Source organism: Pseudorca crassidens, chromosome 1 (genome assembly GCF_039906515.1).
Source record: "Pseudorca crassidens isolate mPseCra1 chromosome 1, mPseCra1.hap1, whole genome shotgun sequence".
Classification (NCBI taxonomy): domain Eukaryota; kingdom Metazoa; phylum Chordata; class Mammalia; order Artiodactyla; family Delphinidae; genus Pseudorca; species Pseudorca crassidens.
In genome coordinates, this window is record NC_090296.1 from 105,515,857 (window position 1) to 105,543,159 (window position 27,303).

The window sequence follows — 27,303 nt, forward strand, 5'->3', positions numbered from 1 at the left end:
CAGTGGGAGCCTTTGGAAGCTGGCTTTTGTGTTCTTTTAACATCATCATCATTCTTTGAGCACTTCCTTATTTTCTGACACAAGATGTTCCAGGGTCATCTCATACCTTCCCTGCCTCAGCTCTGCCTTGTTTCTTTTAATGGAGAATGGAATTTAGAAAACAAGATGTGGATGCTTAACGTCCTCATTGCTATTGGGATATTGCTGTTTCCAGGCCCTCACGGTGGACAGAGCTAGGGATGCCTGTATATACATATGTATGTATACGTACATTTACAACTATATCTATCCATTTATATATCTATCTACCCCCACTCCCCACCTACTGACATCCATGAGTTCACTGATACTGCCAATCCAAAACACAGGGTTCATTCTAGTTTTCTCCTTTGTACTTACCTTCTCCAACAATGAGAGTCTGGGCAACCATTATCCTCAATATACTGACATACTTATCCAGTAACCCTGTACGTCACTACTTTCCCATTGTTGCTGCCTCCCCTCCACGTGAACACCCTCCTCATTCCATTCACTCTCTGACACCTGTTCCAGGCTGCCGCTGCCACATGCACACCCTTGTCATGCTGCTCAGTCTCCAACAGTGTATGCGAGCCCACCATACACCACTCCTCAGGCCCCTGCCCCTCACTGCCCACACAGAGTTTTGGGCTAAATCCTGAAGGAAGGAAATTAGTGCAGTTTCTCGATTTTTTTTTTTTCTCTATAACATGGATTAGGGCCTACATAAAACGTATTTGCATAAATGCAATGCAAACTTCAAAAACAGTTTGTGTGTGCCTAAACCTACAATAACTAAGTATTATCACAGCACATGCGTTTCCAGTGACATAGTTGTTACACTCTTGCTGTCACTGGTTAAACCATCATTCTTTTCAATAGTTACGTTGTTTGGATGCTAGAATTTTAGACTTCCAGATAAATGATCTGCCACTGTAAGTATGTTCATATTTTTTATCTCTTTAAACTAGATATGTTAATCGACAGTTCCTGCCATGCCCACAGCCCTCCTGAAAAAGCAGCCTATTAAACTCCGTTCAGTATTACATAACTACAATCCTTATAGGAACCAAAGCTGATTACACACTGACCCAAAGTCCATCAATCTATGATTTGACCAGAATAGGGTTGTAACAGATGCTGCTGATTCCCTACCTGTATCCCCTCCACACTCCCGGATGCACGTTATGCTGACAGCATCCTTCTATAAACACCTGTCACTTTCTACCTAAGGGAAATGGGACAGACTGGATGCCCATGGACATTAATGCCCCAAACCAGCCCTGAGCCAATGACAGATGGGGGTTGGAGGACAGATATCCAACTTCTTTGCCTCTCAACTGGGATAACTCTGAGAAATATTCTACACTGTCTCTCAGAGTTCCCCCTGGGGACTGAAATCCAGTTACCCATAGCAGTAATCTGCTCCATAGTGAATCCTTTATCAGCTTCCTTTCTTTCCTTGTCTGAATTCCCTGCTCCCCTAAGAGTGATGCCAGGAACCACCTCCAAAGTTAACTACCAGCTCTCAAATCCTTGTTTCCAAGTCAGCTTCTGTGGGAGCCCAACCTAAGAAACTGCTCAAATGTCATGACAGTTATTAAGAAAGATGTCCTTTCCCAGGAATTTACATTGGAAGTATATACCTTGAAGAAAACAAACTGTTTTTAGTTGGACAGAGGGAAAGAGATGTGTAAACACTATTTGAACCACATAAATGGTGGAGCATAGAGAGAAAATATAAAAAGTCACTGCCCAGAGGCATTGCCCTTTGGATCTAGAACCGCCCTCCAGTTCTAATCTGGATTAGATTGTGCCCTATTACAACTCCTCTTGGATTTCCCTGAGATTCTTTCCCTCTATAACTTTAGATATGCCCTAAGTATAGTGAAACTAGCACTCCCACTCCTGCTTACCTGAGTTTATATTAAGAATCTGTTCCTTGACACTAAACTACAACATGGGAGGCATCGACTTTGATTTCTATTTTGCTTCCTGAATTGCAACGAAAATAAAGCCTTGCATAAAGTAGGCACTCAGTTAATATCTGTCTAATGAACAAATAAGAGGAGTATTTAAGAGGTATATATGGGTGTATCTAGGTTCAGAACTACTCTCTAAGTCTTGGCTATGAAAAGCAACAAAAATTCTTCCTCTTTTTTTTCCCCATGGAGCGAACACTCGAACAAGTTTTCATACCTTGTAACTGGAAGGACCAATTATTGTTTGTGTATGCTCATCATTCCTTTCTGCCCTCTTCTGGTAAATGCCTCCCCTTCACCACACTCCCCTTCCTCATATGCCCTGTCACCACATAACACTTCTTTTAGTCAGCAACCTGTTCCTCAATTCATGAGGCTCTGTCCCTGCCTCCAAGAAGGTATATACTCAACAACTAGTCAATCATAAACCTCTATATTCTGGAGGGTTTGTATATGACCTAGACCATATCAAACTTCTACCCCTGGATTTTATAAATGGACTATGGAGAGAGAAACTCTTTTCCTCTCCTGAGTTAGTCAAGCTGTGGTCATATAAGCTTGAATTTGTTTATGCCTACCCCTATACCCATCCCCACCAATCCACAAGAAGGAAATTCCATCTTCAGGAGAAGCGGTTGAGAGAAACACAGCGAAATGCAACAGAGAGAGAAAGATTGAGGGAGGGAGGGAGGGAGGGAGAGGGGGAGAGAGAGAGAGAGAGAGAGACAGGTGGGAAGGAAAAGAGGGAGAAGAATATCTAGCAAGGGTTTTCTGAGTCTCCAGAGTCCTATAAACCAGCTTCACCTTGTATTTTTCTTTTATAAGAGCCAGTAAGTTCCCTTTTACCTTATTTTGAGGTTGGTTTTTATTACTTGAAACCAAGTAAAATTATATATATAATATAAATTATATATATATATATATATATATATATATATAACTAAGTCTGAAGCTCTGACAGTAATACATTTTAAAGTTTAAATTGCTCCCCCACAAACATTCCACCAACACCTCAGTCCTTAGGGAATGACAGATCATCAAAAGAAGGCTGTGATTCTGTGCCTCCCACTGCACTGTGTGCTGGATGTCTGGGAGCCTGCAGCAGGGGCCATTATGCACCACGGGATTCTTTAATACAAGTTAGTGTGTATCCAATGGAAGGGGATTTCAGAAGGAAAAGAGAAGACTCTTAAGTAATGCATAAAGGGAAGATTATGAAGGAATATTAATACATCTTTGTAGGGGTTAGATGGAGTGGAAAGCTATTTTCTTTTCCTGATAAAAAGGGATTTAGGGAAATTTAGCCAAGTGTGAAAGATGATTTGTCCCAAAGCCTTTAATAAATATATCTGAGTAAATCAAAACAATATAAATGTCTTCTGGCCAGTTCCACTTAGATGTCTCAAAAAGAACTAAGATTAATCTGAAATTGAGACTGTATCTCCCAAAGCTGGTCTTCTTTTAATAACCCTTATCAGTACAATGTCACTACCGTTTATCCAATTTATGTGTAAGCCAGAAACCCGGGGGTTAACTTTAATAATGTATTTGCCTTCACTTCTTCCATATCCAATTAACCACCAAATTGTATTTATCTTCTAAATGACTCTTGAATCTCTCTGCTTATTCCCAGCTCTGCTACCACTTCCTCTCTCCAAGCTATCATCATAATGGACTACTAATCTAACCTACTAATTGGTCTTCCCTGTGTGGCTTCTTGCTCCCCTCAAATCCGTTCCAAACCATTTCCACTCTGAAGGCCATCTTTGTGTGTGTGTGTGTGTGTGTGTGTGTGTGTGTATGAATGCAGATACGTTTATGTTACTTTCTCTATTCTTATCTTTCTTAAAACGCTTCAAAAGTCTGTTGCACATCTGATTTCTGTCTAGAAACTTTCCACCTTCCTTAAGGTAATACCCCCCTAAATTTCTTTTAGACACCCACCCCTCCCCTAAGTAGTTTGGGATCACCTCTACCTCCAACTCCCAAGTTATGGATGCCCTAACTGGCATACTCTCCCCTCACCACAGAGATTGTTTTAACAAAGGGCACTTAACCCATACCTAAACTAATCAAAGTACTTCAGTCCCCTAGCCAAAGGAATTGGCTCAAGGTGGGCATGTGATTTAAGCAGACCCAATCAGGGACATTGACTGGTTCACGTGACCATGATGGGAACCAAACTGAAGATTAAGCTAGCACAAGGATGACAGCAAAGTCAAGGGACCCCAGAGAGCAAGAGCTGGGGAATGAAGACATCACCCTCCTATGGGTAAAACTGTGCTTGGGTGGGGTCTGAACTCTGAACTTCACTATTACATAAACCAATGACTCTTTTTTTTTTCTTTTTTGACTTAAGGCAGGCTGGACTGGGTTTCTCATTGCATGTAGCTGAAAGATTCGTAGTTAATATCCATCCAAGCTAATGTATCATTGCACATGAAACAAAGGCAAAAGTCCTTCATACAACTTGAAGCACATTTGCATTTGCTCCCTGAGTTCAAGCCACAGAGGCCAAACTTTAACCACTGTTCATGTCGTTCTCTCTTCCTGAAACCCTCTTGGCCTCCCACACACCCAATATTATGCTTCTTATCCCACTTATCCTTTAATTCTCAGCTCAAATCCCTTCCATGAGTCATCAAACAGACTGGATCCTTGTTATTCACTCACAAAGCACAATGACGATTCAGTTTTATAGCTTATAAGTATAGAAATTGTACATTTATTTGTGAGATTCTATCATGAAAGTCTGTCTCTCTCACTTAACTATAAGCTACATGTGAGAAACTGTCTCTTTCCACACACTGATTGAAGTTCCTGACACATACTGAGTGCTTTATTATTTTTGTTGTTGTTGAATGAACTAATGAATTAAAGAAGTCAATGAGAGGAAGACATTCACTTAGCATAATAAGTTTCATTTAACATGACACTTTATCAAATAACTAGAATTGCATTTGAAAAGAAGCAGAAAGTCACACTGAATATCACTTGTTCACTTACAAAATGAAATAAGTTAATAAAATGTATTATAAAGCCATGGTGGGAGGAATTTTACTGGCTATATCCAAGCAATTTACAAAGTGAAAATAATTTTAAAACATATATATCAGAACACATACTATTTTATCTAAAGAATAAGTTAAATAGCTGAGTTAATATCCTGGTAGGGTGAAAGGTTGAAGGATAAATTTGTTTTTAATGTAACTCAACCAAAGGGGGCAGAATACGACCAATGTATTGATTTAGAAGTAGATGCAATGATTTGGGAAAAAGCAGGATTTCTGGCAAAGTTCCTCCGCTAGTTTAAGGTCGCAACAAAGAAACTGATAAATGTTTGCAATTCCATTTCAATGTTGTATCAAATCTCAACACACAGATTTTCTCTCAGCTATTGGAAAAAAGAATTTGGAGTGATTTTGTCATACTACAAATTGTACAGTCCTTCATCATGGTCAAAAGACAATTTTAGATGAATTTCAGTTTTAAGCGGTCTTATTTCTGTATCAATTTTTCTTTCCTAGTGTTCCATCTTCACACCAGAGAAACAATTCGGTGTGCATGGGGAAGTTAAGCTGAAAACATTGTTGCTCTAATGAGAGTTTCACAAATATAACAAAATTTACTATATACTTAATGGAAAAATACTTTGTTGTTGCTATTTTCAATAATGATTGAATGAAAATATATCACCATGACTCAGTTTGGACTATTAATGAGCTATGATTCCATAATTAAGGACACCTAGAAAAGTAAAGTCATAATGCTTATATCTCTAAATTTATTTTTTCTTCAACCTGAAATGTCTTTCCTTCTCAAACAACATGCTGAACTCACATCTTATAACCTTATTATTCTGGGTGGTTCTGGTACTTCTAGACTAGTATACTTATTGTGTGGCATCAGTGGCTCCCAATTGTCAATCCAAGGACTACACTGTCTATATTTGAAATCACCCAAAAACATTTTAAAATACATCTTCCAAACGGCTCCTCACTCCTCTTCTCCCACTTCTAAGATTTTGACTCAGTAAGTCAGAAAATCTAAGAAATCTGAAAATTTAAAAACGTTCTCTGTATATTTGTGTTCATAGCAGCATTACTCACATAATAGCAGCCAAAAGGTGGAAGCCACCCAAACATCCATGGACAATGAAAGGATAAACAAAATGTGGTATATACACACAAGGGAATATCATTCATCCCTAAAAATGAATGCAATTCTAACATATGATACAACATGGATGAAACTTGAGGTCATTATGCTAATAATGAAATAAGCCAGTCAAAAAAGGACAAATATTGTATGATTCCACTTATCTGAGGTACACAGAATAGTCAAATCCATAGAGAGAGGAAGTTGAATAATGGTTGCCAGGGGCTGAGGGGAGGGGAGAATGGGGTGTTATTATTTAATGGGTACAGAGTTTTAGCTATTAAGGTAAGAAAAGTTTTATAGATCGTTGTGCAATGTGAATGTAGTTAGTACCAAGGAACTGTACACTTAAAAATAGTTAAGATGGCAATTTTTATGTTATGTGTATTTTACCATAATGTTTTAAATGGCTAAGATGGTAAATTTTATGTTATGTATATTTAACCACAATTTAAAACTAATTCTCTAGACGTGGGAAGTGCTGTTCTCAGTAATTTGTATTGGTTCTTCATTCTCCTTCATTATAATATTTTACTCATATGTTCCTTTCAATAAATATTTATTGAGTATCTGCTATGCACCAAGCATCATTTCAAATGATGGAGATGTAGCCATGACTCAAACAGACAAGCTCTATGCCCTCAGAGAGCCATAATTCTACTGTCTATAATATTGTATCTGTAAGAATTAGGTGGTGTAGCATGAGACAGAAAACCCAGTTTCAGTGGGCATTTAACATTCAAGATGTTATTCTCTCACATAAAATGTCTAACTGGTAGGGACCAGGTTCCTTCTAGCTTTCTTCTTTATCAACACGAGGATATGACTGCACAGGCATGGTTCAAGGTGGCTGCTGGATACACGGTCATTGCATCTACATTCCTACCAGCAAGATGTAGAAAATACAACCCAAGGGGGATAACCTTTACTTTAGGGATAGTCTCTGGAAGTGACATCTCATTGACAATAACTTAGTCATATGACCATGCCTGGCTGCAAAGGAAGCTGAGAACTGCGATCTTTATTTTTGGCAGCCATATGCCTAGATAAACTTCAACTGTTCTCTTAGTGAAAAAGAGGAGAATGTGTACTTGAGAACTATCAGACTCTGCCACAATTATTTTCCCAGCAGATCTTGAATGCTTTGAAAGCTGAGAGGTCTCTCAAAGTATGGAATTAATAAGAAGAGGCCAAGAGGCAAGGTAAAGGGAGCATTTGGAATGATATTCTTCCGAGCATTTCACTAACATACCACTTCCTATTGACAAGAATTGCCTTAGAGCAGGGGTCATCAAATTTTTTCTGGAAAGGACCACATAGTAAATATTTTAGGCTTTGCAGGCAATAGGGTCTCTCTGTCAACCACTCAACTCTACTGTGATTGCATGAAAATAGCCATAGAAAATACGTAAATGAATGAGTGTGGCTGTTTCCAATAAAACTTTATTTACAAAAACATGTGGTATGCTGAGTTTGGCCCATAGGCCATAGATTGCTGACCCTTGCCTTATCTCACAATATAAGCCCTTAAAAGCTCCTTTTATATTACCCATATGTTTTACATTTTGTCACCTTCATGAACTAGTAATCAAAGCCAAATGTGTGACTCCGATCCCTCAGGAATGTGGGTTTTATTCATACCATCAGGTTAGCCACTGAAACAAGTAGAGGTAATAGTTAAGCATTAGGGGAATTTAGAATTGACAGTAGAAGAGGTTTGTGGAGGAGGGCAAATATTTTCTCCAATGCTTGGAGTTGTCTTTTCACTTTCTTGATAGTGTCCTACAAAGCATAAAAATATTTAACTTTGATGAAGTTCAATTTTTCTTTTTTTCTTTGGTTGCTTGTGCTTTTGGTGTCATATCTAAGACACCTTTGTCTGCTCTAAGGTCACAAAGACTTATACCTATCTTTCCTTCCAAAAGTTTCACAGTTTTAACTCTTACATTTAGGTCTTTGGTTCATTTTGAGTTAATGTTTGTATATGGTATGAGATAGGGGTACAACTTCATTCTTTTGTAAATGGATATCCAGTTCTCTCAGAACCATTTCTTTTCTTTTTTTTTTTTCTTTTTTTTTTTTTTTTTGCGGTATGCGGGCCTCTCACTATTGTGGCCTCTCCCGTTGCAGAGCACAGGCTCCGGACGCACAGGCTCAGCAGCCATGGCTCACGGGCCCAGCTGCTCCGCGGCATGTGGGATCTTCCCGGACCGGGGCACGAACCCGTGTCCCCTGCATCGGCAGGTGGACTCTCAACCACTGTGCCACCAGGGAAGCCCTCTCGGAACCATTTCTTGAAGACACTGTTCTTATTACCCCTGTTGATTTGTCTTGGCACCCTTGTCAAAAGTCAATTGTCCATGAATGTATGGGCTTATTTCTGAACTCTCAATTCTATACATCTATCATTATGCCAGTTAATAATTATTTTTCCTAATCATGATGTCTATTTTTCCAGTAGGATGAATAACATATTCTTTTATTCATGCAATCATTTACCAAATATCTTCTAAGCATTTTCTATATGTCAGGCACTATGCGGGTGCCTGGGGGAAGGGGAAAATACTGTCATTTAGATTAGGTGTAAGTAAAGTTAAGTCTCCTTGGATATGTGTCCTCCAATACAGCACCCTAGGAATAGTTCCTTTTTATCATAGACCTGTGAACTAAAGAGACAAAATAGCTCTTCCGCACATTCCCAACACACAGTGATGGGATAGGTTGCAAACTAACTGCCATGGACACTGCCATTCAAAAAGGGGGGAAATGAAGTTCACAGGAGTCATTGGTCTATAGCAATACTAAAATCCAGCTGGATATATGTTGCCAGTTCCTTGATTAAAGGATCAGTCCTACTGTCCAGGAATGATTCACCATGGCTCTTGGCTCTATTCTCCATATTCTTGACCTCTTCATTTTCCATAGAAAATAGCCCACAGTAGCAGCTGAGTAATTTTCCCAGCCTGATTCTGCCCACAGAAATTTGGGGATCCAAAGAGCTCTTTCAGTTTTGTATCATCACTATCTCTTTCAGTCCAAGTTGACATAATTCTTTTAAAACCTTTGTGGATTTTTTCATGAATCAATTTATAATCCACTCCATTAAACAAAATCTATACCCAAAAGTCTCGAGATAAGCCCTCCTTTAACTTTGGTCTTCCTATTAGGCTCCCGAGGGACAGCACCTATAAGATTCTTAGAAGTCCTTTTTAAATAGAGGCACCCTTGAGATCCTCATCAGATACGCCCAGAAGTAATGTTTTACCAGCTATCTGGGAATACCTCAGCCTAGTGAAATTAAACATCAAATGCACACTGCTGAGAAACGCTACAGCTGGATTCAGTAACTGACATAGAGCCTGTGTAGGAAGGGAGTTTTGAGGTGTACGTGGAAGAGCTGCACTATTGTGGGTGGGAACACATGACACTGCATGCATTAGAGAAAGAGTGTGTGTATGGATATTGAACTGTCAGGAAGATTATAGTGGAAAGCAATTGTTTTTGCCTGCCCTGCATCCCAATTTTCCTTTATAAAACACTTCTTACCCAGTGCTTGAGCCAAACAGTTCTAGAAGGGCTGAACCTGTACTTCTCCAGTTCACCTGGCATGTAACACAAACCTAGTGTGTTAATTTATTCCATCTCCCTCACTCAGTGAATGATTTAGGAAAGCTCATGCAATCCAAGTTAAAACAATAAATTCAACCACAGATTTCTGATGGAATCATTGGGAAAGAGACACAGCCTTTACACAGGAACTGCGTGGATGACAGTATGTAAATTTGTAGCTCTCAGGAACCAGCATGCCACCATTTTGGGGAGAATGGTGCTTGGGCAGAGAAAAGCAGAGTGAGAATGAGAGCCCTTTTGCTTAGCCATTTGGAGGAAGTAAGTGGGCATTTGCCTGGGGCTCAGCACTTTGTGAACACTCTCCCTTTGGATAGAGAGTTTCCTTCCTCCCCAAGTTAAAAGTCAGAAATCATGCTTCCCTAGTCTCCCTTGAAGTTGAGCACAAGCAAGCATGTGACCCAGGCAACATCTGTCACCCTTGTAAAACTTCCTTTGAGAAGAGACCAATCTGAGGGAGAAATGCCACATGGAATCCATTTTTGCCAGTGACAGGAGCACAACTGCCACTTGGCCTTCGGAGGTGGCACTGTTAAGTTTCTGGTAACAGAGCTGGCAGCAGCATCTGCAACAGTAAAGTTAAGTTCCTGCTGGCAGTATAAAATGTAGCACTGAATTCCAGGAGTGGGGTGTGGAGGCAGTAGCGGTGTCCTCAGGCTAGTGGTGGTGTCCTGGAAGTTCAGCCTTGAACCTGGCTCTCAAGCCCATCTGGCAATTCTGCGACCTACCAAATATACTTTAATACATTTCTTTTCTGCTTAACCAATCAATTAGATTTGTCACCACCAACTAAAACTTCTGGTGCTAATATAACAATCAGTAAAAATCTTTTATATGGATAAACGAATGACAATTCTGTGAGGTAGGCATTATTGTGCCCATTATACAGATGCAAAATAGGTCCAGTAATAAGTGCATCCTGCCCAAGGTCACACAGCTAGTAAATCCTAGAGCAGAGATTCGAGTTCTAGTCTCTCTCTTTGTTTTTTTTAATCTCCAAAGTTCATGTTTTTTCGTATGCTACTTGAAACATGCTTTCAGAAATAATCTTGTGACAGATAGGTTGACTTGCTCAGAATTCATCCCAATCTCCTTCTAGTGTGCCTGCCCATACTACAGAGGCTGAAAAGCTAAAAATGACATTTCCCAGACTCATTTGCAACTAGGAATATGATTTAGGTTCCGCAGATTAGACACACGTGTGAAAAGCAAATTTAGAACTGAGTCAAGTAGGAAGGAAGGAAGGCCTTCATTCTGATGGTACAAATCAGGTACATATGGTTTGGGGCCAACAATTGGGGTTACAACTTTCTGATTCCTGAATTATGGCAAAAGTAGTGTTATCTTGGAGCTGGCAGGTGGCACACAGGCTTCTTGATTCCCCAGCTTCCAGACTGTTGCAGAGATAGTTCTCTAAACAAACAGATCAGCTCTGGGTGGTATTCGGGAAGTCATCCCTGGAGGCCCAGCCTAGAGCCCACTCCTCATCCCTTCTAACTGTGAGCATCTGATTCCCCGCATCTAATCCTTTCCTGCTTAAACCACTAGGCTAGTTTCTATTTGCTTCTGACTCCTGTCTAATACAAGCATGTACAGAGATCAAGTACTATATTACCAAGCAGCACTGCATAGAGATTCTTATATTTTCTGAGTCACAATTAAGGGGGAAAAGTATATATTCGAGGAAAATTGATACATAGAAATAATAAGTACCATGGCCTTTCCAATCTTGCCACATTTGTATCTCAAGAAACTGAGTGTATCAGGGTACAGACAAGCAATAGATGGCTCATTCAAACTGCATCATTTGGAGAGACTTGAATAAAGACCAATTTTTAAAGATATGCACAGAGCATAGAGAACCAGAGGGGTTATGCAGTACCCCTAGACCTGAAGTAGCAAGAAGGAGCCTGTTATGAACTGTTTATGTCTCCCAAAAATTCATATGTTGAAATTCCAACCCCCAGCGTGATTGTATTAGCAGGTGGGCCCTTTGGGAGGTAATTAGATCATGAGGGTGGAGCCCCCATGAATGGGATTGGCACCCTAATAAAAGAGACCACAGAGACCTCTCTAAGCCCTTTTTCCATCACATGAGCATACAGCAAAAAGTCGGCAGTCTATAATCAGAAAGTGGGCTCTCATCAGACATGGAATCAACCTACACCCTGATCTAACTTCCAGCCCTTAAAATGTGAGAAATAAATTTATATTGTTTAGGGCTTCCCTGGTGGCACAGTGGTTGAGAGTCCACCTGCCGATGCAGGGGACACAGGTTCGTGCCCCGGTCCGGGAAGATCCCACATGCCGCGGAGCGGCTGGGCCCGTGAGTCATGGCCGCTGCGCCTGCGTGACTGGAGCCTGTGCTCCGCAACAGGAGAGGCCGCAACAGTGAGAGGCCCGCGTACCGCAAAAAAAAAAAAAAAAATTTATATTGTTTATAAGCCACCCAGTCTATGGCACTTTGTTATCACAGCCCGAACTGACTAAGAGCCATTATGGAAAACTGGAGACAGTGATGTAGAGAGGGTTCCTTCCAGGAGCTGTGACCTTTGGTGAGGGATGCAGCTAGTTCACGGCAACCTCTCACAGGCAGGGAGAATGGAGGGGGCAAAACCTCACACTCTGCCCTCCTTTCAATCGCCTGCCCAGTGGCTGAACCCACCTAGAAGTCAGAGGACAAGACCCTGTGTTGTAGTCTTTGTAGGACAACCTCCCAGGGTGGAGAACAATAGGCAGTTGATCTGAGGAGCAAATGGGAGATATCCAGCACAGCAAGTGAAAAATCAACAACCCCAGTGCAGTAAGAGATCATAAAGTTTGAAGGGTTTCGGTGCTGCTGAATATTTTAACGTTCACAGGTTGACCTCATTCATTCTTTTTAAAGACACTCAATATAATGTGCTTTATGAGATTTGAGGGCATTTCCCCCAGTTTAGCAGAGTGTGAGAAGTAGAAGCACCTGAGAGGTCTCGCTGAACATTTCTCATTTCATAGGTGATGAAACGAAGACTTACAGAAATGAAATAAATTCCTTCAAAGTCACATATCCAAAAAGTTGCAGAGACAGAAGGCACACCCAAGTCTAATGATGCCTGGTAAAGAACTTCTTCCACCATCTGCAACTAAAATCCATGCTGGACACATGCTCATTGCAAAGTGCCAAACTATGATGTGGCTTCAGTCTCAGCCTTGAGCATCCTTATGCCTTGGTGTCATTTTTCTCTTCATGTGAAACATTTACCTGAGAAGCTGAATTGCAAAGACGCTTTTCCTAAAAATAACTAGAAGATATGCAGGAGAAATTAACATAATGTATTTTATCTATAATTTACAGTGTGTAACCCAAAAATGTGTGACAATGCTAGTAGTGCAGAGAAAATTCCCCTGGGATATTTGGTTCCACTTAAAAACACCTCAGTATGGGGGGATGTGGGAGCAGCAGCCTGTGACACACTTCCATCCGGGCAAAATGTTATTCCAGGGATTCACAGCAAGAGGCCTGACAAACACTTTGAATCGACATAAAGGTTCTTGCCGTCAGAATGAAATGACAATTGCAGTGGGTGGTCCCATTGTAGCCTCATGTCTCCTTCTCTTCCGTCTTGGCTTAGGTGGTTGCCCTGGAAACCATGGGGTGGCAAACAAAACCATGTGGAACAACTTTTAGGAAGCGTTATGCATGAAGGCCTATTGCTTCTGCCTTTTTTCTCTTCATTTTTTTTAAATAAATGTATTTATTTATTTTTGGCTGCATTGGGTCTTCGTTGCTGCGCGCGGGCTTTCTCTAGTTGAAGCAAGCAGGGGCTACTCTTCGTTGCGGTGCACGGGCTTCTCATTGCAGTGGCTTCTCTTGTTGTGGAGCACAGGCTCTAGGCGCGCAGGCTTCAGTGGCTGTGGCACAGGGGCTCAGTAGTTGTGGCTCGCGGGCTCTAGAGCACAAGCTCAGTAGTTGTGGTGCACGGGCTTAACTGCTGCGCAGCATGTGGGATCTTCCCCGACCAGGGCTCGAACCTGTGCCGCCTGCATTGGCAGGCAGATTCTTAACCACTGCACCACCGGGGAAGCCCCTTTTTTGTCTTCTTAAACATGACTTTTCCAAGGCTCATTCCCTGAGAGGGTGTGCTCCTCAGACTACCTTGAAAGCTGATTCATTCTAAAGTCTTTGGCAAGGTCCAGTTGGAGGGCTGGGCAGAGTTTGGTAGATAGCAGGGGAGAGGGGCTTTATTTCTCATTATTCCACTTTGGATCCCGACACAGATGGTCCTGATCTCCTCCCCCACCTAAGAATTTTTCTAAAATGACACCCAAGTTTTTCTTGGCAGAAGTTATAATCCTGGCAAACAGTTCACTGCAGCTCTAATTATGATGACAGCTTTAATGGAGAAGATAATCATGTTAAATGGTTCTTATTCAGTTCCATGTGATGAATTAGTGATTACCATGAAAAGTGTTAAGCAGCCAAAAGTAAGGGGAAGGGATAATATGCTGAGCTACAAGTTGAGGTTTGAGGGATTCCAAAACTGGGTGGGAGATAGGACAAAATGACCTGTAAGGAGGAGATGCTGATTCTAATGTTTCTCGTGGCTTATTTACTGATTTAAGAAACCCCTTTTGCCTGATGTGTCTGTTAAAGAAAAAAATTATTTTGACACATGTTAAAACAGCAAAGAAGACTTTATTCAAGACTATTGTACTAGGAGCTGACTCTATTGCAACAGGAGAGAGAGACAGGGCTCAACTCCCAATACAACAGGACAAGTGGCAAATTACAGTCAACGAGCAAAGTGAGGGGGTCAGTGGATTGAAAATTACTAAGAGGAGACATCAAGAATAAAGGGATGACTTTTTCACGGGTTTCCTGCAAAAGGCAGGTGAAGGACTCTTACATCAAATGTGAGGGGTGAGGGACCTGACCATGTATTGAGAGGGATCAGATAGTAAGAGTGGGGGGGACCTTGACTAAACTTATTCAGCAGCATTCTTGTTAAAACTGGACTACACATGGCAAAGACAAGACAAGGCTGTGACGATGGCCTGAGAGTTTGTCAGCCCCTCTTCTTGTTCAGGGAAAGAAGAAACAATTTTCTTTTTTCTCTGAACAATATAAGTCCATTACTCGTTCAGTCTCCTTTTGTTCATTAAGAACAAACTGAACCATCTGTTGGGACTTGGTAGTAGAGTATATTTGCTGGATAGTGTAAATCATCAGGCATTTAATAAGGGGAATTTCTATGAAAATAAAAAGAAAAGCAAAGATTTAAAGGTTGGAACAAACTATAAAACCAGTTTCTGAGTCCAGAGGGAAGCCAGTTGAGAAGATTTCTAAACGTTGGGCTTGAAGCGTCTTTAGATGGTATAGTGAGAACAATAGTGGCAACCTGACAAACTTCCTGGTTTCCAGTTTGAATATCTTTGGTGATGGCACAGAAATCAGTGTCACAGTCATGATTATTTCCCAGAGCAGAGCATGGAAGATGTGGAACTTTCAGTAAACTTCCTGAGTGGCCTACACAGCAGCAGCTCCAGGCATGAAGGTTGCCTGTCATCCAATTTCAGCTTGCGAGACAACCTAGAGTTCCAGTAAGGAACTGGGCAAACAGGTTTTTGGTTCTCAGTGACACCAAGTTGGGAAAGTGGGAGAACAGTTGGAAACGTTAATTTGAAGAGTTGCAGCCAGAGACTGGAGGAAACTATAAGAATCTAGAATTTGGTAAGGACTGACAAAATGTGCAAGGTGGCAGGATTCAGTCCAATTTACAACTAGATAACAAAACCTGAAAGATAATGAACAGGACTAGAGTCAGAACCCACAAGGGTATGCTATAGTTTTCCACTGACATAAAATTTCTCTTTACACCCATGCTTTTTTTCATTATTCTTAAGTCTGGTCTCATTAGATTTGGTCTATTATTTACATAAGTGCAGCAACAACAGTAATTGACCACAAAGACCTTTGAAAGTTTGCTTTGCTGGAACTCTTCAAAAGTAATCTCAAATTAGATTTTTAAAAGCCTTTCAAGGGTAGGAAACCAAGCCAAGAACTTGCCACCGGGTATTACCTGTAGAACCTATAGATTTGGGTAAACTTCTCTTTTCTCTAGGTCCCCAAAATAACCTAAGCTTCCTGGGCTTGCCAGGAAGCAACCTTCCTTATTCATCTGTAAGGCTTGGAACCCTGCAAACTAGCTACCAGCCCAGTTTTCTCAAAAGAGCTTTGTAAGCATTGGCTCCATAAAGTCAGCCTGAGTTCCTTAAAATTATCTGTTTGTATATGATTCTAGGTACAATATTCTCAAATATGACATTCCAGTAAAAGCCTTTGTTATATAACCAATGTTTCCAAGTAAATTCTGTTCAAGGAGGACAGACTCTTACTGAACTTAGGCAAATAATTATATTGCCATTAAAATGAGAATTCTCAATAAGAGTTTCTGAAGTCTGGAGGGATCAGGCAGGGAAAAAGATAAATGTTTCACTTCTGTTTATAAAAGTATTATCTTCTAAATTGTTGTGAGTGATAACTTAAGAGAAACGGGAAAGAGGTTCCTTAAATCCAGCAGCAATATTCCAAACAAAGGCTATAATCATCCTCCATCAGTTCATTCAGTCTCATGCAATCAGTTCTCATTCTGCTTGGTCTTGGGTTAGCAGTTTTATGCACCCATCAGATTCTTTACTTGAGTTCTGGAAATCCTTTCTTAGTTGAATGGTATGGTCTCAAAGTTATTTAAACAATGCCATCAAAAGCCTGTATCTCAGAGACCTGTCATAGCCAGTCCTTTCCATGGGTCTCAGAGACAATCCCTTCTTGCTGAAGATGAAGCACTCTGGCCTATAGCCGATTGCCAATGCTTTCAGAGAAGAATCAGAGTAAAACAAAAACTATCTGTTGCTGACAAAAACTTAAAATGGCCGTGGTTAAAGCTCTGATAACAGTTCACTACAAAAATGATGCAATTGACAAGGGAATTTGGTATTTCTATGGCATAAAACATAATAACTGGAATTATGACTGATAACATTATACCAGAACATATCATAGACAGTGAGGGTATTGACAAATTTCATGCAATATCTTAAATACTTACATTAACAACATTTTATCCATGCAAATATAACCTAGAGAAGGTTAAAGCATCTCTTATTTGACAATGCTTTTCGTGCAACAGAACAAATCAAATAAAACAAATTGCTTTTTGGCATCTCTCTTTTTACAAGATGAAAGAAAAAAATCCTTTCAGATTTTCCAAAAGCCATCTGAGAAATCTCAGGGTCAGTTCAAAATCAAACTTTCACTTAGGATTTGATTCTGAGAAGGCAAAATTGTCCAAAATGTCAAAAGGTTTGAATATTTGGCTAAATACAATCCCAGGTTATGGTTAGCTACCTATTTAACCAAAATGATGATAAAAGAATTCAAAAGTAAATAGAGGAGATAACAGGACTATTTTTTTAAAAAAAAGAGTTAGCTCTTTTAAAAGTAAGAAGATTTGGTTCTCTTAAATAATTAAGGACACGATAAAGGTTAACATAAAGCATAGTTAATTATTCTGATAAGACACCATATCTCTGTTTCCTAGGGGGATTACTTAAAAGGTAAAGAAAAACCTTTTACAATCTCTTCTTAAGAGCGACCAAAAATCAAAAAAAAAAAACTTTGTTATTTCAACAGAGAGAAAACCAAATTCTAGCTATGCATCAGTGTACTTTTGATACTAAAGTTCGTTTTGTTTTTTTTTAAAAAAACCCTATAAATAAATCTATCCAGTCTTAACCAACTTTGACCACATGAGATAAGATTCCTTTTCCAAAATTCCTTTCCTGCAAACCTTCTACAACTTTTTAATATCCATTCAGTTTTTGTCCTATATTTTCCTCTTTCACTTTAGGGCATAATTACTATCTTATTCCAGTAACAAACACCTATCCTACATACCTTGAATACTTTTCCTTATCAAAAATACAATCTACTTTCCTTGCATACTTTTCATACAAAGTTGTTTCCCTTGACCCTTATTGTTTCTAGTAGTTTCATTTACATACATTGATTATAATTTTTAACAATCAGTAGCCTTTTTTAAACAAAGAAAATACAAAGTAAACAATTGTGAATTGTGTCTTATACCAGCATTCTGCAGCAGACTAGCAAATTTTATGAATATACCATCTAATTTTTATAGGTATATGTTTCCTGATAATACAATTTTTCAACGTGTCAAAAAGATGTTTATTAACAAACTTAAATATATTTAGTCTCTCTGTACCATACAAAAATAAGAAGCCAAAAGTAGATAAACTTGTGCTTAGTAATTTAAGGTTTAGTAGTTTCTCCTCACTTAGAAAGTGATATAGATATTCAAAGAATATCTATTACTTAACTTAGTACAACTCTAAGGTTGCAAGTTACCACAAAGATTTTGGAAACTATTTTTAGGGACATACGTTATAACATTAAACAAAGCAGGACATCATCTCAAGCTATTTCCCTGTTAACTATTTTCACAGTACGTGCATGTTAGACAAGTATCAAAAAAAATCACAAAAGCAAACATACCTAAAAAGAGCTAAATGCAAAATATATACTGTTGTTAAACTTAATGTTGATAACTCAGAAGACATAGCTGTTCTTATTAAACCAATGATATTAAACTAGTCTTATTTATCTAAGATTTTTCCAAATTGCATAAACTTGAAAAGCATTTGGGTTAGTTTCTATATTTCTGGGAATTTTAGAAATATTTAATTTATATAATCACTTACTTATCTCTAAGCCAATCAGAATAGAGCTCTTTTATGTGATTTTATAAATTACTTTGGTAATACCATCTAGAAATAGAAAAATATCACATATATATATATATATATAAAACATACATATACAAACATGCATACATAAACATACAGACAGATGCAAATACAGACCTTAGAGCTTTCCTTCTAAAATTTTAGCCATGAGTCAGGTAAACTTAGTAATATAAAACTCAGTGGTTTATATAAAATAGTTGGCTCTTGTCTTTGCTCCACTTTATATTTTTACCCCAATTGTATTTCTTACAGATGGAACAAGTTAAGCTTACCTGCTCAATATGAGGGCTAATGCTTTTTACCAATATTTGTGGAGGAGGCTTATGAGATATTCTTTTACCCTGATATGTAGTTTCTTTTTGAGGGTCCCTGAGTCTCTTGAGAGTCCCCAGTGGGAGACAGGGGACCTAAAGTTCAAGTGACTGTATGAAAATGGGGGGCTGAAGCGGGAAGGCAATCTTGCAGGAGTGGACGGAGAGATGGAGGAGGGAGGGAAGGCAGTCATATCAAAGGATTCAAGGTAGCTGAAGGGAAGATTGAAGGTAGTAAAAGAAGGAAGGAGGAACAGAAGCAATTGTAAGGGAGAGGTCTTAAAGGAACCAGTTTGGGGAGGTCATTGAAGTTCCAAATTATCCTTAGTAAAATCATTCCAACAAGAAAGGAAATGGACAGAGTTAGTGCCATAGTGGTGGAGCTTACAGTCAGCAGCGGTATGAGAAGGGGGTTTCAGTCTACTGAGAGGTTCCTGTATTCTTAACTAATGGTAACGTGTAAACAAAGAAACCTGGGACTTTAACCCAGTTTTTAGGCTAGAGGCCTCCAAAAGAGCCAGGAATTTCCCATTCAAGGGTCAGGGACTATATCCCTATTCAACAAGATGTAAAAAGACTTCCACCCAGGAAGATGCTTGCTCAAACAGATACCTTTCAACCAAAGAATCCTGGGACTCTAACCCAGCCTCAGAGAGTATACTCAGAATCTTAAGAATCAGTCCTGGACAAGCTGAGATGTTTGGTCACCCTACTTGTAAAAAACTCTGAAGGTACTTCCAAACAAGAAGTTCCCAAATCATTCTGAGTCATTGCATAAGACGAACTAGATATCTGGCTTTCAATTTAAGAGTTGTTTAAAAAAAAAAAAAAGGAGCCTCATTTATTTAGTCACATATCATGTAGGAAAATAAATATTCATCCTGACTCTTATTTAGTTAGAAGTACGTTTACTTAGATATTTTAATTCAACTACAAGGCCCAATCACCTCTCCACAAATGTGTGGCTGAAGAAAGTTCGATGACAAAATTAAGATATTTGTGCACAATTGTGCATGTTTTCTTTTTTATATTAATAGGCCTCTTTATTTTGCTACAAAATTCTTACTGGCCAAAAAGACATTTAAATTTGCTATTCATTCATCTGTAAGCTGCAATAAATGTAGTTGCTAAGTTGCTATGTGTAGTAGTGACCAAAGCGTGTGTGTGTGTGTGTGTCTGTGTCTGTGTGTGTCTGTGTGTGTGTGTGGTCTTCCATGGGGAAGCAACCTTCCTTAGCCTCATCTTCTCTAAATCCTAATTCATCTGTACTTTCACTCATTTTCACAGGGGAGAATGTGTTGTTCTTTTAGACAGCTTCTTTTTTTTTTTTTTTTTCTCCTTCAGAGCTAAAGATGGATGAAAAAGATTAAATGGCAAAATCTTGCTCAGAAAGCTCTGCTATTGCTGCTGCTGCTTTGATTAATCAGTGACAGCTTATGGTGACATTAGTTAATCCTTTTAAAATCTATTTTACATGTTCTCACATTTGTGTAAGGACCTTCCTCCCTAAGAAGCAGGGACCAGGCAGGGAGGAGATACGGTAGCTGGGAGCCTAGGATATGGCTGAGGCTCACTGGAGATAAAGAGGTGGAGATTCAAGAGGAAGCAACTTGGGGAGAGGCTGAATTAAAAAACACTTAATTCCAAAGTATCCAAATATGAGGACAAACTGGGAAAACCACTGACAACAAGCAAGTTAGGCACTTAAAACATTTAAGGTTGTTTTCTTGATTTTTTATAGGGTGCCAGCAACCTCAGCCTGTCAGTGGTGAACGTTTTGACCATGGCTTATTCCTCCTCCACCTCACACTCCACTAGGTTGTATTGTCCAGTTTGGGGAGCTGAAAAGCCTTAACATGCTCAGGTGGATTCTGAGTTCAAATGGACTAATTTCATGTATTTGCTTGTCTAATTGGTATCCTTTCTAATGGACAAAATACCAGAGCTGGCTGTGACACTGATGGGAATCCAGAATCTTTCATAAGATAAGTGGGTTCTTCTTTTTTTTAAATTTTTTATTGAAGTATAGTTGATTTACAATATCATGTATCAGGTGTACAGCACAGTGATTCAGTTTATATATATATGTATATATATGTATATATGTATGTATATATATGTATAAAATGTTCTTTTCAGATTCTTTTCTCTTATAGGTTATTACATAAGATGGGGTATAGTTTCCTATGCTAAAAGTAGGTCCTTGTTGGTTATCTATTTTATATATAATAGTGTGTATATGTTAATCCCAGTTTCCTAATTTACCCCTCCCCCCAACCCCCTTTCCCCTTAGGTAACCATAAGTTTGTTTTTTGTGTCTGTGAGTGATAAGTGGATTCTTCCAACTCAGTTGTCATGGTAAATTGATGGCGATCTGTGGTTGAGAGTAGGGTCTGAGTAAGCTGGGCTAGTGGGAACTGGTGGAAACAGACATCATCTCTACTTTTACTAAAAAAGTAGGAGCAACCAGAAGACAGCTGTGACAGTTTCCCATCAACACATTTACTAATTTTTGCCATTTCTCCTCTTATGACAGAAGAACTGTCCTGTAGTGTAGGTCCTCTTAGACTCACAACTTAAGCCCTGGATCCCCTCTTACCTATTCAAAGGCTTTCCATCAACCACTCTCTCCAGCATTTCCACATTTCCCCTTTCTATTAGAACATTCCCATCAGCATATAAACATGCTATAATATCTCCTATCTTAAAATAAATCTGTCCTCCCTAAAATCTATGCCCTCCTCCAACTCCCACACATGCTTCTCAGGTACCCTTGCATCACCTTTTCTAAAATGAGTTGTCAATACTCAACGTGTCCACTTCCTCACTTCATAGTCTCTTTTCAGTCTTCTCCAGTCATGTTTTCTTTGCTACAACTCTAGTGCAGATGATATTCTTCTCAGGATCACCAATGAGCTCCATCTCTCCAAATCCTCTGAACAATCCCCAGTCCTCCTCTCACTTGACCTCTCAGCAGCATTTGACTCAGTCAACCACTTGGTTTCTCGGTCAACATACCATCTCGGTCTTCCTCCTACATCCCTGACTGGCTTCTTCCTCTTATTCCCAATTTTTAAATTTGTTTAAGCCACTTCTGTTCTTAAATACATTCACTCATTTTAGAGGAGACTTTATCCAGTTCATGGCTTTCTTTTCTATTTCCTTGTCAGTAACTCCCAGATCTACATATTCTTCAGCACTGGCATTTCCCCTGAGCTCCAGACTTAAACATCCTGTTACCTACCTGACATTTCCATTAGTTGTCTAGTAAGCATTTCAAGTTGAACATTTTAAAGTAGAACTTGATCTTATGTGTCAAATTCTAAACCGCAAAGGTGATGGTATTAGCAGGTGTGGCCTGTTAGGAGGTATTTAGGTCTTGAGGACAGAACGCTCATGAATGGGTTTAGTGCCTTTATAAAAGAGGTCCAGAGAGATCCCTAACCTCTTCTACCACATGAGGATACAGTGAGAAGGCACTGGCTATGAACCAGAAAGAGGCTCTCACTAGAAGGTGACCGTGCTGGCACCATGATCTCATACTTTCAGGGTCTAGAACTGTGAGCAATAAATTTCTGTTGTATAAGATACCAGTCTGTGGTATTTTGTTAGAGTAGCTAGAATGGACCAAGACAGTCCAGTAGCTCAGGATATAAACTTAAACCATTTTATTCCTCTTACACTTAGAGACAATAAAAATCCAATCGTGTGGGCCCTGTCTATGCCTGATTATCTATTAGCTAGGACTGGATGTCCTTAGAATTCCCATCCAGATGATTTCCAAGACTGGTGATGAGTCTTCCCTCATGGTTCTACGGCTTCCAGGACAGGGTGTGAAATGGTAAACCCAAAGTGCTTGAAAAAGGTGACTTTGGTGCAAACTGAGTTTCTGAATCTAACTTAGCCCCTCTAGCCTCTTTGACAAATGAGGTTTGTTCCCAAGGAGGATAGGTAATTGAATTTTCGCAAAAGCCAATTTTCCAAAGAAGGAAAACTCAAGATGTGGAGGCATAGAGCTGAATTTGAGTCCTCCTGGGGTCTAATGTCTCCCATCTGTATGGTTGGAGATATTCATGTGGGTTGGGCTAGGTCAGGTAGGTTAGGGGAAAGTTGGAAAAATTAAACAAGGCTTATTGGAAGGTGGCATCTGCCTCTGAGCACCAAAATTAAAACAAAACAAACAAACAAACAAAATCTCTCCTCTCCTTTGGAGAATGTCAGTTATTACAACAGCCAAGAAGAAGAAAGGTGTAATGAATTTTGTAGTAAATTCCAGGAATTGCTAAATATATTTGCTGAGCCATGGGGATTCTAACTCTAGGACCATAAACACTTGAAGCATAATGCAGATATCTTGGCTTTACAGAATACAGTCCAAGAATTCTTCCATTTTTCTGGACATGTACTTTTCAGAGTTGGCCTGCAGGTGGTGTTGTAGCCCACAGAGGACTGTATGGACAAGGGATTGATGGGATGTTAGACCCAGATAAGTTCATTAGGATTTTGTCCAAGTAGATCTGGCCTCCTTCATCCCAGATGTGATTCATTCAGCACAAGAAGATGAGTAGGGCACTGCACAGGCAAAATGACACTATAATTTGTCAGACTGGCCCTCTCCCATTGATCTCAAAGCTCTTGGACCAGTAGGCTAGAGTATCTACAACCTCCTCCGTGTCCAGGCAGGTAATAAGAGAAAAACTGCCTTCCAGATAAGCCGCAAATGACCTTCCCATGTGAGGTGGCTAGTGCCTTTGAAGAAAGAGTATGTATGAGTTAAGTGGCCAATTCTGTCATGATGCTGGCTCCCAGGCTCAATACAACAGGTTAGCAACCTCACCCCAACCCCTATCACATATTCCACCTCTGCTAAAGCTTATGAATAGGACTGCTGTTCAAACTGGCTTAGCAGGAAGCCAAACATATTTGTAGTGGGGTCACAAGTTCATTCACTGTGCGCTTAGATGTGCAAAGAAAATGCAGCCTCTTTATTTCTCCATAACTCATCTGCTCATCCATAGAAAACTAGGGAAAGTAACCCTACATTTATCCCATTCAGTTAAACTTAGTTCAGTTCAATAGTTCAGACAACCCCTTTATGTTAACTCTCTTTAGTTTCTTTAGGGAAAATGTTGACTTTCTAATTTTCTCTCCATCTCTTTGTTCTCCTTCAAGATTGTGTCTGTATATTTTGGGGTCTATAAGAGTTTAGATGACCAGTGGCAGCAGAGGTGGGATTATCTGGATCTTCATGGGTGGATAGTGAGAGGCTGGATTTTCTGTTCTCTAGACTGGTGACCACTGAAGTACAGGTTTTCTGGTGTGGTTTTTTAGATGAAGTACTATCTAGCTCTGAGATCTGTAGCTCTGGCCTTCTCAAATGTCCTACGCAGCTGTGTCTTTGTTTTAACTAGAGCCCTCTGACACACCTCTGTGCTCTCAAGACCTCTGTGTCTCATCAGAACACATGGGATTTGCTGGGTCACTCGTACACCCAGGTCATGCAGGCCCAGGAGGACTGGCTCAAGCTCATCTATCAACTCACCTCCCACCACACCTCCTCACCATCACTCCTTGCCAAGACTCTGGCCCTAACCTTGCCTCTTCTTTGTCTTCCATATTTCTTCCATAGTCTCTTAGAACTGGAAGGGGCAGTCTCTAGGCAATTCATTTGTACATTTAATAACTCCCTTGTAGGCTACAGCAATGAGCCTCATGGCTAGCTTTCATAGGTGGAAAGGATATCTTCTCCATACTTATGAAAAACACTGATTTCAGTTTCCCCATCTAGTTCTAGATATGCCTTCAATCTGAATTTAGAAAATCCTTTCTGGACAAAGCCTAACTTTAATTCTTGATATAGAATCAATGCAAAAATATAATCAAAGCACCAAAGGTCAGAAGTTACTTTGTTGTTCTAGATCTACACCGTCCAATATGGTAGCCAGTAGTCCCATATGGCTATCTAACTTTAAATTTAAAATAATTAAAATTAATTAAAATTTAGAAATTCAGGTCCTCAGTCATATTAGCCACATCTCAAGTTCTCAGTAGCCACATGTGGCTACTGGCCACTAGACTGGACAGCAAAGATACAGAACATTAACATCACTGCAGAAAGTTCTATCAGACAGCTATTCTAGAACTGTACCCTCTCACTTTCCTGAAGCCCTAAAATGCTTTATTTAGAGGGACGCTTCCCATAAGAATAAGTTTTGCAGGATATAGCACTACATCTAAAAAAATATTTTAAAACCATTACTCCTACTGGTTGTTGCCCTGGACTCCTAAGAAGCTGGGTTAGTCAATAAGCCCCACCTACTTCTCCAAAGATCAGTAATGTTCTCTGTTTCTACCAAGGAGAGGCTACATAGTTTGCAGAGCCTAGTGCAAAATCAAAATTTTGAAATTTTATTCCAAGTTTACTTAAAATTTCATACTAACAGTAGAGTATTAATCCAAGTACTGACCTTTCTGAGTGTGGGTCCCAGGGTAACTGCATAGGCTCACACCTAGGAAGCAGGCTTTGTTCCAAGATAATCACACCTGAAAGAGAAATCAAGGCAGGCCTGTGGGCTCTCTGGGGAATTTCCTCATGAGTGGCAATGCCAGGACCCACAGCTGTGCCTGTGCTGGCCAACCTCAGATGTTAACTCAGACAACGGCCCAGGGAGTGCCTGTGGCTGGAGGGAGCCACCTAGCCAAAAAGAAGGGACAGAGAATAAGGGCCTCCACATGCTACACTGGAAAGCCCATTGCTGGAAGGCCTGGGCAGGCCAGCTGCTTCCAGTTGGGTATGTTTCCATCAAAGCCAGGAGCGTGCCCAGCCAGGAAGGCCGAGATCTGCAGGGCCATCATTTCAGAAACTGCTGGAGGACAGGGGAAAGGCAGTGCACTCAGGAACTTCAGCACAGTGAAGTACGTCTAGTTGTCCTACCTGGACTGTGGACATAAACAGAGCATGGTATCCAGGAGCTTGTGCACGGGGGAAGGCTTACCTCCTCAGTCTGAGAGATAGGTGATATGAGGGAAGGCCAGAACAATAGCCACTCAGAACTTCAAAATGAATCATCAATGCCAAGGGGCAAGACAGAGAAAAAGAATCTACTTGTAGGCTGGCTAAACAGGAACTGAGGAAAGCAAAGTAAAAACAGCAAGATCTGAGGTGGCAGATGAGACTTGAAACCTGTAAACATTCTGTAAGATAAGTCAATGAACTCCCACAGCTTTTTAGAGTGTAGCAGATTGGTACCTACACATGGAAACGCTGCTTAATATGCAATGAAAATAATTTTTTAATAAATAGCTAGGCTCAAAAGGAAAAAAAGAGGCTACAGAATAGAGAGAGATAACAAAGCCACAGTGGGTTCAGTCTGAGTTGACCCTCTGATTCATTTGATGGTCCAAAGAGTTCTTGTTCAGGGTTTTCTTCAGGCACTCTTGTCTCTCATACCTACCCCCAGCTTTGGGCAGAGAAGGCCTGGCCCTGTGCCCAGCCCAGGCTCTTGGTCACCTTCTTCAAGGTTCAAGTTCAGAAGCTGCATAAAGGATCACCCTGAGCTCCCTGAGACAGACTCTGGGGACCCAAGAGATATCCTTGGATTAAGAAAGACCCTTGAAGAGCTACCCCTGCCATGAAAACAAAAGTAGAGAAGTCCAACCCCCTAGCTTGGGAAAGTAGTATGAGAGTCTGGGGTTTTAATTTCTCACAGGGCACTTTTTAATTTTAAATCTAACCTTAGACAGATAGCAAACTTTCAGGAGAGAGGAAAGGGGAGAATAAATTTTTAAAACTAGATCAACCTAATATAAACTAGAGAAGAAACACAAGAATCTAAGTTAGATAATGGTAAATAGAAAACACAATTTGAATGGTAGAAATAAGTCCAAATAGGTCAATAACAAAAGTACATATAAATATTAATATTTTGAACTTGCCTACTAAAAGACAGAGATTCTCAGAAGGATTTTTAAAAATTCAACCTGGTACTGCATATGAGACACACCTAAAACATGATGACAGAGAGGTCATTATGTAAACAGATGGATAAAATGTACTAGGAAAATATTAATAAAAATTAAATTAGTATAATATTGATATCAAATTTTTTAAACTTTAAGGCAAACAGAATACAAGGATAAGTAGAATAATACACATCAAAGAAACAGTAATTTTGAACCTCAAATATATATATATGTATGTATGTATAAAGCTATAATCATATTTGTAGAAGACATAAATTATGTCAGTAATCCCATACTCCAAATTACAAGAAACATATTCATTCTAGCACACATGAAATATTTTTTAAAAACTGACTATGTCATTACCAAAGGGGAAAGGATGGGGGAGGGATAAATTAGGAGTTTGGAATTATAATATACACACGAATATATATAAA

General features: G+C 39.7%; 1 protein-coding gene across 1 annotated transcript in view; it reads right to left on the reverse strand.

Moving 5' to 3' along the window:
* Positions 1–26,907, reverse strand: part of ZNF280D (zinc finger protein 280D) — a 241,069-nt gene extending 214,162 nt beyond the window's left edge. Inside the window, exons 1-2 of the mRNA XM_067747811.1 lie at positions 26,840–26,907; positions 25,372–25,447 (exon numbers count right to left, since the gene is read on the reverse strand). The gene's annotated coding sequence lies outside the window, so the exon portion shown is untranslated. The remainder of the gene's footprint in view (positions 1–25,371; positions 25,448–26,839) is intronic.
* Between the last annotated feature and the right edge of the window lie 396 nt (positions 26,908–27,303).